Below are 15,241 nucleotides of genomic sequence, written 5' to 3' on the forward strand. Positions count from 1 at the left end.
TACGTTGCCTGCCTTACTTGAAGAATGGATTCTCGTATTCCATTTTGGCACAAATGCATAAAAACTCTATAACAGTATACAAATAAAACCGCTAAGATAGTAGCATACTAAGCTTAGTAGCCCTTACTAACGATCTATGAATACCATTTTGCTAGTATGCTACTACTTAGAACGCTACTTGGGCGTTAGTAGCTTACTAAGGAAACTATGAATACGGCCGTAAGCATTTTAGAACAGCCTTATGATCAAAATTAGAACCCAGATAACTCGAATCTCGATATCTGGACACTCCAGGGTAAATCGACAAGCCTGGCACATTTTTTCCTCACACCCATAAGGAATTTTTGAGGGTGCTCGGGCCCCCTCAAGCTCCACGGTGACAGTGACACTGACATGAGTACATAGTAAAATATGCGTGCACACATCAGACCGGAAGATGTGGTTATAAAAACCGCATTAGATATTATTTTGTGGAAACTATTAATACCCCGAATGAAATGAAACTGGGGTCAAGTTTCCCCTCTTAATATATGGATGGATAATTGTAAGCTCTAACAACACGTCTCTCAAAAATTGCAACTTTTCACGGGAGCAAAAAAAGCGATCATTTTTTTACGTGTACACTGAAATTAAAAACCAAAGGTTCATAAGACTGAAAAAGAAGCATTCCTTTGCAAAAAAAGAGTTGTTCCTTGCTTTTATTTTACTTTTTAAATGTTATTACACAATGAGATTCGTGACACGAGGTCAATTTATAAAACGCCTTTTATGGCCTTCGACTTCGTCTCTGAAGCGTCTGCTTCTTTCAACTATGCAACAGTTGCATGTGAAATAGTGGAAAATTTATTGTTTAAAATGTGGAATAATTGAAAAAAATAATAAATTTAGTGGCCATCAAACAAGACTTTACGAAATATTAAGGCTACGGTATACTTTTATCGAATCTGCTATTATCGTCCAATCTTCACCAAATTTTGGATTTACAACTTATTTCACGCTGTGAACAAACCTAGAGGTGGGCGGAAGCGCTACGATGACAACACAAATAAAAATAACACCATACATAACTTGATTTCGGAGTTGTAACTTTCACGGTCAGGCAGCCATCTAGGACGACAAAAGACGATCGAAAATATGATTATAACCGACACCCATTGGTTGCTACGACGACCAGCCATCAACAAGCGGGCTTTTAAACTCGTTGAGTCGTTGACGAAAGAAGAAACCTGCTCAGTTTTTCCTCAGTTAAAGATATTTACCACTTTTTCTCACAGAATGTGAAGACTGTTTTGCATAAATCGCAAGAAGAAGGATTTTTACAAAAATTGCGAAAGTGCCCCCAAAATCGCTGTAGAAATATGCAGAAATCTTTTCAGAATTAAAATATTAAAGTCATATTTGGATACCTTCTACCTGTGCCCGGAAAGTGATTTGTCCACTTCTACCTCCCACTTTGTTATGTATTGGACCAGCTCGAAGGATATTTTTTCTAGTTGACCATACCTTCTACCTGTGCCCGGAAAGTGATTTACCCACTTCTACCTCCCACTTTGTTATGTATTGGACCAGCTCGAAGGATATTTTTTTCTAGTTGACCAGCCCGTACATGTGCCCGGAAAGTGATTTACCCACTTCTACCTCCCACTTTGTTATGTATTGGACCAGCTCGAGGGATATTTTTTTCTAGTTGACCAGCCCGTACATGTGCCCGGAAAGTGATTTACCCACTTCTACCTCCCACTTTGTTATGTATTGGACCAGCTCGAAGGATATTTTTTTCTAGTTGACCAGCCCGTACATGTGCCCGGAAAGTGATTTACCCACTTCTACCTCCCACTTTGTTATGTATTGGACCAGCTCGAAGGATATTTTTTTCTAGTTGACCAGCCCGTACATATGCCCGGAAAGTGATGCCGCCATGTCTTTCATATTATCTTCGTATGTAAATTGCTTTCGATCCTCTTTTGTCGTCCAAGATGGCTGCCTGACCGTGAAAGTTACAACTCCGAAATCAAGTTATGTATGGTGTTATTTTTATTTGTATTGTCATCGTAGCGCTTCCGCCCACCTCTAGGTTTGTTCACAACGTGAAATAAGTTATAAATCCAAAATTTGGTGAAGAGTGGACGATAATAGCAGATTCGATAAAAGTATACTGTCACCAATATTAATACGGTATTTGGCAAGTGATATTGCTAGGGAACTGAAGATGACCATAATAATAATAAATTATGCTCTCACCGGTTTCCTGGCTGAAGTTTTCCAAGTATCTAATGGCTGGTCAACAATCACAGCATCGTCCATGCACTCCAGCGGTATGCAGACTTCCGGCAAGAAGCATAATGCATTAACTCTCACGTGGATAAGTTAAGCACGTAGATAGCCACAATATGGTCACAGTGGAATCACCATCAAAAGATATAAGTAAATCTGAATTGCGATGCTGGTTGAAGGAATACCTCGCTAAACCGAGTAATACTATTCGCAAACACTCACTGGCCTGGTAATTTCACGTTTAATTTAAATTATAAGCGACAGTACCACCAAAAGCGCGCATCTCTGCATAGCGACACATGCAAAGTATTCTGTGCAACGCAAAAAAAGAAATATCCACAAAAAACAAGGTCCAGGTAATTTGCAGGTATTCTTCTCAGGTTCTCCATCACGTCAGGATATCCGTGACCCACGTTTAGATACACGAGTCGAGCACCGAAAACTAAGAGCTAAGAAAAACCTGACCCGGAGGAGAACCAGAAGAGAATTCATGGGACGAGATCGTCGGGAAAGATTTTTATCGTATATCCAAGTGAATACTATTTCCTTAACGGCTTTAAATGTACTCACTGTCCGTTCCACAGTTCTCCCGTTGTTGAAGCGCAAAGAACACATTGTGAACCGTGAAAAATTTAGCACAAATAGCACGACTATGCACGAGATATCAAAGAATCGGATTGAAATTCCTACGGAGGCGATCGCGGTGCGAGAGTCTTGTCTCCGTGACAGCGAATCCAACACTGGCGGTTGGTGGAGTCGACTCCCGAAATACGCGTGGGCCATTGAACTCCAAGGCCTCTCCCCCTCCTCCCCCCCCAGCGACCTGCAGTAGTAAACAAACCCAGCGGGTCCCGTGGGCCTCCCGCATTCATGAGTCCGATGACTCCTTTGGGATGATTAGATAGTTGTCGGATAGCTCCGGATTTTGAAAAGGTAGCTGGAACCCCCTCGATCAGCAGCCAAGCCATCTACTCTTTAGACTACCACTCTCGGATGGCGTACACAGGAATTTCGTTGGGGGGGGGGGTCCTAGACCAGGTGGGAATTTTTTGTAAAACAGGGTACCAAGAAATGGGTTTTAAAATAATTTTGACGCCTTAAACAATCGGAAAAACTTCATTTGTTAAAGAAATATTTTGTAAATTCATGATTTTTCAATATTTTGTTTTCTTTTACGAAAAAAATTACTTTATTTCATGGGGAGTCCGAACCAAGGGGTGCTACCCTATAGCACCATCTACGCTACTACCTCATTTCCCTCAATAAAACTACCTATCCTACTATTTTACGACATTCCTTTGAAAGATATTAATTTCCTTGGGTCTATTTCTTTATCTCATCTTTTCTAATGAGCCTACACGAACAGTCAGTGTTTCACTCCTAATGTGAACTCTGATCGTTGAAGGTAGGGCTCAACCTGGAGTAAGCCATAGGCGTGCGATTCTCTGGTATCCAGAGAAAGCAATTTACTTCCTTAAGTCGCCGCAAACCAAGAGAATTTTCGTTTGGTTTGTCCAAAGGTTATATTAGGGATTTATACTATCACACATTCTTCCGACAACAAAACGATCTGCCCGTAGTGTAAACACGCCAACCAAATCAACTGCGTCAAATATTCCGTATAAAATTACTGTATGACCAACATTATAAAATAAATTAAAAGAAATTCTTCTATGTACTCTTTAAACAACTCTTAAACCTTTAGAAATAGGCAAGTGCATAGAAAGACTTTAATATTGAAGTCATAATGCCAAAGTGAAAAAGTTTCACCAGCACACGTGGAGTGGAGCTAAATTTAATTTCGAGTCTTCCATTTTCCAAGAAATTGGCGCAAAGACGCAATGAACGAGCCGCCATGTCAGCAAAGTAAGACAGACGTCTGCTTCTGCGTTCGCCGTTTGTAATCTCTTGCAGCAATTGACGGTACGAAAAGTTGTTCTTTCCCGGAATCTGCAACATGAGCCACCGCATGACCATTCAAAAGTCATGTAAGAGGAAGAGTTGGGCTCTGCGAGTGGCGTGCATCTGATCCCATGGCCAGCACGAGGCTAGCACGGCACGCAAATGCATCCACGGAGGTCAAGGAGAGGTTGAAACGTGAATCCCTCTCCACATTTTGACTTCAAAACTATGAACTATCTTCTCACAGGCAAAGCTCTTAGTATTTTACAGCTGTTGTTCGAGTCATTTAAACACTTCAAGAGCACTTCGAGTGCGTTGAGTGTTGAATGATTAGCACAATGATGAATGAAATTTCAAATTTAGGAATACCATGAAGGAGAAAAATCCCATCAAGGTCCTGAAAGAAGAGGGTTTCCTTTTTCGGAAGATATGAACATTAGCCATTTTCAGCTTAGCCGGTTAACTGCGCTTTAAAAGAATCAAATGCACGCAGTTATCGTTCACGCAATATGGAAGATTACCATCCCTCAAAGAATTAGGTGAGCAACTACGTTTCTGCCGTTTTTTACATTGCCATCGAATTCAGCCGGACTGCCAGAGAGGTCAAAATACCCTTTTAAAATTCGCATAGCAATCTCAAGCCTTTGTTACAGCTACAGCACCCACTCCATGCATGGAAAAATGTCGCAAGAAGCTTCTGTGGCCTTATAATTTCGATTAAAATTAAAAAGAATGTGTCAAAAATGCTTCTTTTTTCGGAACTTGGCATCCCATTTTATTGATCTGAAAAGCAAAGGAAATTTATCTTTAAAAACTCTAAGTCTACATTCCGGGAAAATTTTCTTTTCAAACTACTTAATAGATTAAGCTTTAATTATTTAATGACACACGGTATATTACAACCTAAAAAACTGGCGGAAATTTAGTTCACAAACTAACAGATACCTTTCTTATGTTTTTATCGCATTAAAATTTGATAAAAGTATATTTTTGCTTTCGCAAGCATATCTTGTTTTCGGAGGTGTGTGTTCGAATATAAACATTTCGTATGTTTAAAGATTCCAGTGAATCTTATTCCATGGAGTAGAACAGATTAGTAACATCAAGATCTCGTCTTCTGCCGTAGGAAGGTATATCATGATGAAGATTTCCACGCTTAATAATTCCAAAACTCAACAACCGACCATGGTTTCAACACATTGTGGCATTTCCAAGTACATACACAATGTGTTCAAACCATGGTCGGTTGTTGAGTTTTGAAATTAAAAAGTGTGGAATTTACCGTTAGTGCTCTTTCATCGAACTCCCGCCAAATCAAGCCGGAACGATTTTATGCGTTGAGGACTACCATGAGAAAATAAATTCGGCAATAAAAGTGTGATTTGGGATAAGAGAACTCTAAGCAAGTATACTGGGAGTGGCACGCGATTTGAGGAAATGGAGTGAACCAATCCTGGGATTAAAGTAGCGGTTACAACTATAGCATTGCATCCCTTGCGAGAGACCCTAAGTAGTGAGTGGAGTTGAACTTCAGGGTTGAGTATAGAAAAAAACGACCGATTAAAAAATTATTTTGATCGGAGGGTTTGATGGCTTAACACGAAATTAAATCCGCGAGGGATCTGCCGACGGCCAGAACACCAGATGATGATGATGATGGATTTGATCATGGCTTGAATTCACATTTTTCTGGCCTCATTTCCAGTAGGTTAACGTCCTCGCCCAATAAATCAACGGTCGCGGGTTCACATCCCATTTGAGCGCTTTCTGCGTAGATAAGCTTGAATTCGCTTATCTTTTCCATTAGCTAATTTAAACAATAGGTAGGTAAAGCATTCTAATTTCAACAGTCATAATAGCGTTACTATACGTGTTTGAGTGTGTCTCCGCCGCTGTGGGGGAAGGGAAGAGGCCTTGAGCGGAATGCGAGGAATGTCGACGACGCCAGCAGCCGGCTGCGCAGGTGAGGTGCGCGTTGATCTCGGGAGATCCAGGCGGCGGCTTCCCACGCGCAAGGCGCATCGGACGAAATCAACCTCACACCACAGCCCAGCACCTCCTCCGCTGCCTCAGCCGCCGTGACGGCATCCCGTGGCAGGGGCACCGCCCCTCCATCCCCCATCCACTTCTTCCCCTCACTCCGCTGCCGCGGGAGGGGTTTCAATCCTCCAACCCCTCATCGCTTCTTCCCCTCTCGCCCCAGCCAGCTTTCCGCCTCTTGCACCTCCTCCCACGTGTCCACGGCTCGCGCGACGCGAGACAAGGCTGGCGCTCCTGCGTACGAGAGCACAGCCACCTAGAGAGAAGGCCCGTTCACAGGCGTGTGACGTCACTCATTGAAGTGCTACCGCCAAAGCATGGCAGAACAGAAGTAGTTGTGGTGCTGTCTGCGACGGTGGTTTAGCCGCCGAAGTGAAAAGATAATTGATACCTAATTTACTCAGTCAATAAGAAAATAGTCAGCGGGTTACGAGAAAATACTGACACGCATCAACAAAAATATTTTTCAATCTCAAAGTTATTCGTTAATATTACGTCTTATGGCACGTAACATATAACTTCGCCGTTCTCAAGAAAAAACTAATTATAACTAATTCATAAATTGTCGTTGTGAACTAGAAGTACTACATAACAATATTAAAATCTGAAATAACTATGTAGAGAAGGCTCTTTGCATCCAAAGAGCATTTATTATTCAACATAAAAGCGTCTCAAAATTCGATAACATAAAGTGGTGATGGCAAGTATTTGATTAAACCTGGTTGCATTCCATATACTTCCCTTGGATAAATAATTTCTTTCTGGCAGAGTAAAAGGTGTTCACACAAAGTCCCAAATGGATCTATTATTTAAGAGTGAATTCTTCTTTATTTTGACATTAAATTAGATATGCCCATGGGCTATGAAAATCTTACCGTAGAGCCTGATGAAATAAGATTTTCAATGATAGTTACTCTTGAAATTTGGTATCGTTGACACATCTGCCATTATTACTCTCGAAAGCATCAAAATGCAAGCCAAAATTTACGTATAGTCCAGCCTCGGCTAATAAAACGTACCCGTCCCAGGAGCTTAAGTATTTGAAATATTATTTGGGATGAGCAAAAGTTTCAATCCCACTTCAGTAGATGTATCAATCTAATAAAAAATTTGGAAGTCCTGCCATATCACCAGCATTCACATTTGTATAAAGAACACGACATCTCTTAAATCACATCTCAGATCTTACTTAACATGCATGAAGTAATCACCACAAGGAATTTTGGCGGCGGGAAAGAAAAAAACACAGAAGTAAAATACAAATATTTTGTATTTCCATTCGTCAATCAAAATAATACCTACAATTTTCTCTTATTACGATGAACTAATTTGGTGAAACAAATACTGGTATTTTCTTTTGAACAAAAATCATTTAAAAGAGCACTGGCAGAAGCCACAATAACTATCTTCAATAGTTTTCAGATGAATGTCCATTGTCACATGAACCACTTATAGAAAACAAATCCACCATAGTCCTTTATGTCACTTCAACCACTATGACATTCTGTCTTCTAGATGACAGTTTCAAATGAAGTAATGGCACCCTCCTCCTATGACACTTCTAATTCAACACGAGTTATCTTCCCCATCTTCTCCTGCAAGGCCACAGGTTCTTTTCTGATGTCACTCGCTGAGAAGTGAAGATCACACGACTAAAATTAATAAATAAGAAAAAGTCATGAAAATTACTAAGTAGTTATTTCATTTCCAATTTTAGGCATTTCTGCATGAGAGATATCTAATGACTAGGCCAGTAAATATAGGAGATCATTATGTACCTTAAAGATTTTTTAAATTTTAAAACTAGACCATAAGATAATTTCAGATGATGAAAGCCGGGCATAGATAAATTACGGTTCATTGCACCAATTGTAAGAGAAAAACGCAAATTTTCATTCACGGTTGTTAAGACACACCAATAACATAGTATAGCATAGTATAGAAACATACGTTTCTGACGCGACTTATGCATTTCTCATGATTAGATGCTATCCATGCAATTTATCAAGTAAATATCGTTGGTAGATAATCGCGTAGATAATTCAAATTGCTTTTCAACTATGAGTAACAAAAGTATAGTTAAATAAGCACTGTTTTGCTGAGTTTTTAGACGCATAACACAGCAGAGGGCAAGATAATAAAGAATATTCGATGCTATAAACTTGGCAGCTATCTTATAATTCCCAAGAAACTCCTTCAACCTCACGTTTACTGAACGAAATAATACAAAAAATTCAGCTAAAATACAAGAATTTCCCATTGAAATGCCGCTTCTGTATTTAAATCACCACTTTTAGTACTGTCAACATCCCCAAGACACATCTGCCTAGAAATTACATCCAAATAATTACAGCTAGAAAGAGTACATACCTTAATGTTTTCCGTCGAGGTGAAATTGTCTCTTTTTATCCCCCATATACACTTCTTCTTCAGCTCAGGATCTTTTGGAAAGTTAAAAACTTGAACCTCGGGTCCACTCCTGTGGAGTTTTCTTCGAATGCCGGCACTACACACGTGAAAGGAACTTTTTAACAAAAGGCCTCACAAATACACGTTTATGAAGTCCAGCGAATGAAATTCAATAATAAAGGAAACTTCACTACCCTCAGAAACTTAAATTTTCACCAACTAACACCACAAAAGTCCCTAAAATGTGGTAAAACGTAACGTAAATACACTCGTAAACAAAGTGGTCTCCAACGGCAGCCGGAACAACACAGCACTTCTCGTGGTGACGTCAGAGCCTCAGCCGTCGCTTGTGACGGGGCCTTTTCTCTAGGTGGCTATGACGAGAGCCGATCTGACGAACATCCTTCGGCGGGGAGCGAGACAGTGTTTGCTTTCAAAACAAAAAAGATCACGCCTGTCACTGCTGGCCCTAATAAAGAATTTGGAATCATTCTACCGGCGTTGCCTGATACGCCTATACATATTTATGGACTGAAAGTGGGAGAACTGCTCCAAGGTGGGAAATCCATCTCGCATGCAGCCCCATTATCTCATCTGCGTATTTGTATCTACTTAAAATCAAGATATCTGGTTGAAACATTTTTGGTGGACCATGGTGGTATTTCAATAAATAAAAATTAGGTCGAGGCCAGGAGAATAGTCACCACAACTGAAAAAATTATTCTCAACAATGTCCCCACTGAGGTACTCTTACCCTCGCTGGGTATGCCCATGAATCGCAGTGCTTAGAAGTAAATGAAGGATGAGAAAAAAATTGGCGTAAAATACATCACTTGGTAATTAGGTGATTTTACGTTTCCTTTTAGTGTGAATGGAACGCCACAAATTCTCTCTTTAATATTTCCGATTGGAAGAAAATAACGTCACGCCACCCTTATTATTGAAATATTACCAAACAGGGCTGCTTGATATTGTTAATTTTGGAGTAAAATACATCTACTGGTAGTTTAATGCCTCCTTTATAGTGTTAATGGAACGCCACAAAATCTCTCGTTTATTTTCCGATCGGAAGAAAATATCGTCACATGCTTTCGCACGGGATAGTGCAGCGGGACGGGTGCAGTGGAGGAGGATAATCTTGGGCCGGGGATATTAGATTCGGAGATAGAGAGAGCACTTCGTGATATGAAGGCTAGGATAGCAGTAGGCGTTGACAATATCCCGTGTGAGCTTCTAAAGAATCTAGGGAAGAAAGGTAAGAATAGGTTTTTCGAACTAGTGCGCAGGATCTATGAGGAGGGATGTTGGCCGGAGGATTTCGTGAAGACGGTTTTAATTCCGCTTCCAAAGAAGAAGAAAGCTGTGGAATGCGGAGATTATAGGACTATCAGCCTAATATCGCATGCGGCGAAAGTGGTACGGAGGATATTGAACAGACGAATGGAGGCGAGGGCAAACGAGTATTTGGGCCAAGATCAGTTTGTTTTCAGAAGAGGGAAGTCAACTCGTGATGCAATAACAATAATAAGGTCCCTCGTGGAAAGGAACGTAGAACAAGACCAAGACGTATATGCGTGTTTCGTAGATTTTGAAAAAGCTACAACGATTAAAGCTTTTTATTTTTTAATTCAAAATAAGGAATTCACATTTCATTACGTGGTGTCTGTGACTAGATGAAGATATGATTTAAAGGCTCAAGAGAAGATCAATCATGGAGCAATAATAGCCCGAATCGAAGCAAACTCGGTTTCGTGGTCGTAATGTGCAGTGCGATGCAATTTGTACAGAAACCGCAAAAAGCAGAAAACGTGGTGACGTCCTTCCCACTATTAGGGCCGTATAAAGTGACGGATAACGAGGGAGTAATGAGTGTGAAGGTAGCTTTTTGATCTTTGGAAGGAAATGTAGATTCGAAACCAATGTATCCTAGCAACTAACCAGGACGATTTTCTGCCAACTTGGAACTCAGTCATTCAACCCGGGGGTCTTTGGAAATGGCGAGGCTAGAGCTCTTTCCAGACCAATGTTGATTAACTTCTAAAGCTAACTTTATCTAAAAAGCTAACTTGATTTAAAAAGCTAACTTAGTCTTGATCTAAAAATGATATGCAAGATTACTCGCAAAGTTTCGAGATATTTTTATAACTCCTTCAGGGCGTATTTGCCAAAAATTGTTTATTTAATCAAACAAGTAACATTACTTTGCAAATAAACCTTAAAGAAAAGATAAAAATATATGGAAACGTAGGAGGCCAGTAACTTCTCTTGTGCCACTTCCCGCTTTCAGTATTCACATCGAAGGCTGTTCTAAGAATTTGAACAGAGAACCCACCAGTCGCTACCGAGCACTCTACTAGTTACGTTACCAGTGTCTAAAAATTTTCAAGCCCCCGGTTACGTTCTCATTTTGACGCTTGGGCAACGAATATTTCGAAGATGCTATTCGCTTAGTCGAAAATCGATCGGTTCAGCCAACAAAAAATCAACCAACATATCAAGTCAGCATATTACACGTTCCGTGGTAAGCTTTTTTTACTCACGCCCTTAGTCAGAAACCTTAGGACACTAATTATAGGCTGCTACGAAATCCAGGCCAAAAAATCATGGTCTTAGCGAAGCACTAAAACCGTTTTTCACAACGGCCAAATAAATAAATACTACGGTCTAGACGATTCTGTGTCTTGTAACGCCGTATAGTTAGATTTTCACTCGCCATATCCGCAGAACTTCGAGACGAATTCATAAACGCGGCAGTAAAAACACCTTGGGCTAAAATAAAGAATGGTCTCAGCATGGCTAATTCAAAGTTGCGTATCCATCAATTAGCCACAGGAAAACTATTTATAAATACCTTCTATTCCTTGCAATATCTTCGTAAGGTAGGAATGGAATCGGGCATGGAACAGTGCTAAATTAAAAATGTGTGCAAAAGAGTATTGCGTAAACTTGGCGCGGACATGAAAGACAAGATTCCAGCAAATAACAGCTGTCACGGACACACCGTTCACACAAATCCACGGACTTGGAACTGGCCATGCTCCCGTTCCTTCCATGGCGCTCCTTTTAGAGATATTGTGGTCGCACCGAAAAACGAGCAAGTTTCACATATGGAGACAAGAGAGAATAATTCTCCCACGCTATTGTAAAGAGAAGGGCGGTCCGTTATGCCCTCGATGGAAAGATCAAGCAGAATGCGAAAGAAGAAGACAATTGACATCTCACCTTGAACCCACATCCCAATCGGAGCATATTATAAAATTATCGGTGTGCACACGAAATTCACTTAAAAAAGGTTTCTTTTCGCTCAGAGCCAATCTTGTAAAACGCGTTAATATCGCAGGTTATCATTTGATGATTATGAGGAACTAATAACCATTCAACCCAAGCGAAATGCGAACAAAATAACTTCTCATATCAACATATAAAGAGTATACCCAATAGTTAAAATTAGCATTAAATGGCAAAGAAGGGACTGATTACTTCAGAATGTGAATCCTACATTTGTAGTGGAATGTAATCATATCATTTGAAGAGGAAACAAAGTTCTAGCAGGCAAAAAAAGGCAGACCCTTGCGGGCACATTCCATTCACCAATATCCACATAGCCCATCTGCCAGGCAACCCAATTACTCCGTTTTGACGTGCACTGCACAGCGTTCGATGGTCCTATGCGAATTTTATTTATGACGTCACAGTTTTCAAGCAAAACTAAAAGCTCCTAAGTGGTTCTCCATTCTTAACATAGTTATTTCAGCGGGATCAATGCCATGCAGAACTAAAATAAAACGTAATTACGCCATCCAGTAGGACTCATAACGATAAGATAAAGCAGGTGAAGAGCCCGAAATCAGTTATACGCTTACTTAAAATTATTTTGTAGGCATTAATGCTCATATCTTCGATTTAAGCAAGCATTTAATGGTATCTGAATCCTTCCCTTCAGTTAAAATACCATCAAACCTTGAATTGATGTCAATGTTTTTTATTACATTGATACATGAAATGACGCAGAATGTTGAATAGCCAAAAACTCAGAATCGACGACATTCCTCAGTATAAATAAAAAATGCTTCTTAACATTGAAACAATAGTAAAATATCCCTCGATTGCAATTGAAGTGTTAACTCATCGTAAATGCCTTAAATGTGTCACTGAATTGGGTGAGGGGAAATTATGATGAATGGTCAAATACGAATATCTCTCCGGGAACGTTAACCGGCCATAAACGCGGAAACACAGATCTTCCCTGGCAGGGATAAAAATCGAAAAATTCCGTCGATAAAAGTAAAAAAAGAAAAATTACATACGCACTTCATTCAACTCGTAGAAAAACCCGCCAGCGAAGTCAAGCGGGCCCTGCCTTCAATTCTCACGGACTGGCACACGAAATAGCGATAAGGACAATGGCATTTGCTCCCTCTCGAGGCCTCAAAAAGATAAGATACGGGAGTGGAGGGGGTGAAGAGGTGTCAGAAGGTGGAGTAAGAAGGGAGGAGCGATATGGGATTCGGGGGGAGGTGAGGGGGCATCGGAGGGGAGGGAAGCGTCCGGCAGTCTGGAAGGGGCTTGACTCACATAGTCAGCGGTCCGCAGGAAAGAAAAACGCGGAGAACTCTCTTCACCACTCCCTCACTCCGCCGTAGAATCATCCGCGGCTCACCTGGCCTCCCCTCCCTCCCTCCACAGAGCCTCGCCTCTAAAATCCAAACCTCCCCTGCTGCGCTTCGCGAACTCACAACACCGATATGATCCGTCCACACTGACAAGGCGTGAGTGGCGCTAGCCAGGCCAGGGTGATTTTGTTATTATATTCAATGCCGAAATTAGACAATTTTTAATTGGGTAGTTTAACCTATTAAAATTGCCTATGCTCGAAAAGTTTCCTTTGTTTGATAGGATATTTATAATCCTTATTTAAGCCAAGCGCTACCTACAACCAGGGTGTTCAGCTACCTGCTAGCAGCCTGCATCGTGAGGGCGCTCATAGCCTCGCACCAAGCTGGCCTCACACGGTGGTAAGTGGAACCAGAATGACGTCACGCGTGATTTCCTCAGAATTTATACTTAGCCGCCGCGTTTTCGCGCTCTTGAAAATGTTCACTTTTCACTCAATCGCGAAAAATTGATATCGTCATTAAAAAATCTAAAAGCGTGAAATACGTACGCATCCAAGAGAAATAATATTTCGAATAAGGCAAACATAGGAAACCACCCTATTTTGATGAATGGCGATGTAACACTGTATCAATAATTGTAAACATAAATGAAATTTTATTTTGATTGAGAATTCGATCTCGGGAAACACTTTTTTTACGAATACGAAACGCGTTAATGCTAACTGGCATCGTGACAATAACTTTACTTAAAAATTGACAGTAAGTGTATTATCTGGGGATTATTATTATAGTATTCTACCGATTAAGGTAGGTTTCCATGGAGTACTAAAGAGGTGATCTGGGAGCCTCCCTTTCCTTCCAGCACTGCCTCTTTAATTCACTGTAAGGCCTACTCTCTTTCAATCTATCCAAAAACCCTATTCTTTTCCTTCCCCTCCCTCGTTTCCCCAACATTCTACCCTCCAACACCATTTTCAACATCCCTTCACCGCTAAGCGCTAACTCCATCCAAACCTTCTGTCTCCTGCGTATCTCATCCAAAAGCTGCCTCACCTCGCCAACCATATCCAGCACTTCGTCGCTCCTTTTCCTCTCCGTCCATTTCACCCTCTCCATTCTTCTCCATACCCACATCTCGAACGCCTCCAATTTTCTCTCGTCTTCTTTCCTCAGAGTCCACGTTTCCGCACCGTAGAGAGCTACACTCCAAATCAAACTCTTCACTAACCTTTTCTTTAAACTCTTACACAACGATCCTCTCAGAAGATCCTTCCTGCTCATGAACACCTCCTTCGCTAATGCTATTCTCTTCCTGATGTCCTTACTACTGTATCCGTTTTCCTCTAACGTACTGCCTAAATAGTAGAATTGCTCAACCTGCTCAAGTTTTTCACCACCCATCTTTATCTTAAGTCTCACATTCCTCGCTCGTGATGCTTTACAAAACCGCATTACCTTAGTATTATTTTAAAATATTTATTCCGATAATTCTCAGCATCGATAATTTGCGAATGCGAAAATCATTACCGTGAAGTTAATTCAACTCATGCATCGAAAGTTAAATTTACGAAAATGATTTTTTCTGTCGATCAATGACTTTAACTATAACTGATATCGTGACGAAAGTTATACTTGAATATTGAAAGTAAGTACAACATCGGAATATTACTAACTCAAAATATATTAATGAGTCACGACTGCGATAAATAATACCATCACATCATTGAGGTTACATGTAAGAATTGCGATAACAATAAGTACCTGATATCTTGACGCTAGCTATACATAAACATTGAGAGTAGGTACAGTATTAAGTATTTTTTCTCATATATTTACTCTTTTTTATCCATTAGATACAGGAATATGCTCACGAAGGTGTGCTCGCTCAATGTTCTTTAGATGAGAAAGGCACAAATTGCAGTTGAAATTAACCGATAGAAAAGTGCATTGTTTTGTTTTTATTTAAACTAAATTTTACCATCGATTTCACGATTTATGCG

At 40.4% G+C, this 15,241-nt stretch overlaps 1 long non-coding RNA gene across 1 annotated transcript; it reads right to left on the reverse strand.

The window, feature by feature from the left end:
• Positions 1-7,584: 7,584 nt before the first annotated feature.
• On the reverse strand, positions 7,585-8,855 carry LOC124172648. Its single transcript, XR_006868234.1, has 2 exons — positions 8,587-8,855; positions 7,585-7,868 (listed from the first exon to the last, which is right to left on the reverse strand). It is a non-coding gene; the product is annotated as an uncharacterized LOC124172648 (long non-coding RNA).
• Between the last annotated feature and the right edge of the window lie 6,386 nt (positions 8,856-15,241).

This window comes from Ischnura elegans (assembly GCF_921293095.1).
Source record: "Ischnura elegans chromosome 13 unlocalized genomic scaffold, ioIscEleg1.1 SUPER_13_unloc_2, whole genome shotgun sequence".
Lineage (NCBI taxonomy): Eukaryota > Metazoa > Arthropoda > Insecta > Odonata > Coenagrionidae > Ischnura > Ischnura elegans.